This window comes from Sitophilus oryzae, unplaced genomic scaffold (genome assembly GCF_002938485.1).
Source record: "Sitophilus oryzae breed Bouriz unplaced genomic scaffold, Soryzae_2.0 scaffold_154_pilon_pilon, whole genome shotgun sequence".
NCBI lineage: Eukaryota > Metazoa > Arthropoda > Insecta > Coleoptera > Curculionidae > Sitophilus > Sitophilus oryzae.
Genome location: NW_022146225.1, coordinates 747090 through 748769, shown reverse-complemented (window position 1 = coordinate 748769; position 1680 = coordinate 747090). Strand labels below are relative to the sequence as shown.

The following is a 1680-nucleotide window of genomic DNA, read 5'->3' as shown; positions in this document are numbered from 1 at the left end:
TACCATATAATCGAAAAAAAAAAAACGGCGTCAAAGACGGATGGGGAATGACAATCGATAAACATTTTGGCGAGATCAATTTCTAGTCATTTATTAAAAATTGCCATTAAAAATAAAGAAGAGTAAAAACCAAGTCTAGGACTCGACCTCGCCAAAATTGTCATCGATACCCAGCTGTCTTTGACGCCGTTTTTTTTTTCGATTGTATTGTTTCCATACCTGTAGACAAGATCTCTGGAAATAGGGTTGTCTCTTCATAGGACAATTTCGGGTCATTGTAAGATATAACATTGTAAGACATAATATCCTAAAAAAACATAAATTTTTACTTACAAGTATAATTGTGTTGTCTTTGACCTTTACTCATATGTTTTTAAGCGGTATATACAGAGTGAGTCTTAAATAAGTGCAGAGATTTTCAGGACAGGTAGATCTAGATAAAAGAAACATATTTTCTCTTTGCCGTTTTTCAAAAAAGTCCAAAATAACCAAGTTATTTTACTTTGAAAATTTCCAAAAAAAAAGATTTTCTGCCAAAATTTTGAGCACCACTAGATCTTTTCTGGATTTTCTGTGTAATTCTTGATACAAAAAAAAACGGCATCCAGTTGGCTTATAAATGACGATCGATGACATTCCCCATATAATTTTCCATATAAAATGACAGCGATCTTCATTTTATAGCCATCGCTAACGCCGTTTTTATTCGATCGTATTGTCAGATATTGTATTATTTTTTATACGAAATATAATAATAATTCTAATTTTTAGAGGTTTCTACTGGATCAGTCAGCCATTTCTGTGACGCTACTTCACCAAAATTATGGATTCACCACAATTACAGAACTATAGATCCATAAACGAAAAAAATATATAATATGAAAAAAATATGTAAACAATAAATTAATTATATTAAAGCAGATATGTATCATTTATTCCATTATTACCCTTTGTTTTATTAACTAATTATATCCATCAATAAAATTATAATTTACAATTATCAGTAAACAAATTTAATAAAATAAAAATAACTAATAAATATCAATTAAAAAATTCTTATTTGAATCAATTTTAATGCGCACATGTTAGGCAACCAGATATACAAATTTCATATTTAAAATTTACGTGGCGACATCTATTAAGAAGCCTTTAAACTTATCTTTTATAACCACAGAAAATATATAATTATAACTTACATATTTATTCTGTGGCAATGACTTTGACAACTAAAAATGAGGTTACGTACGAAATATAAAATTTTAATCTTTGTTTTTATTTAAATATTCTTTTTCTATCCTTTTTAATAACGAAGGAAAACTACATGAACATGTATATTTGCAAAAGGTCAATTATGTCACTTAGCAATACTCTGTCTCGATTGTCTTATTATTAAATAAACACCAAATATGGAGAGGTAGCTTATATTTCAAATAAAGAACATTTGTTTATTGTTTTTTGTTAATAGGGAGCCCCATCAAAGTGGGCATGGAGAGCCAGAACCCTGTGAAGGTAAAGAGACGTATGAAACCCAACAACTTAGTCCTAATACTTTAAAGGTAGCAGCCGCAGAATGTCTTAATAGTTGGATTGGGTATCTACAAGTAAGTTACCATATAATATAGGTAGTACAGTTGCTCATTATATGAAATATTTAGATGTTAAATACAATGTGTGCAGCTG

The 1680-nt window shown here is 29.1% G+C and overlaps 1 long non-coding RNA gene across 1 annotated transcript; it reads left to right on the top strand.

The window, feature by feature from the left end:
• Positions 1-1223: 1223 nt before the first annotated feature.
• Positions 1224-1680, top strand: LOC115879011. Its single transcript, XR_004049649.1, has 3 exons — positions 1224-1414; positions 1466-1601; positions 1656-1680. It is a non-coding gene; the product is annotated as an uncharacterized LOC115879011 (long non-coding RNA).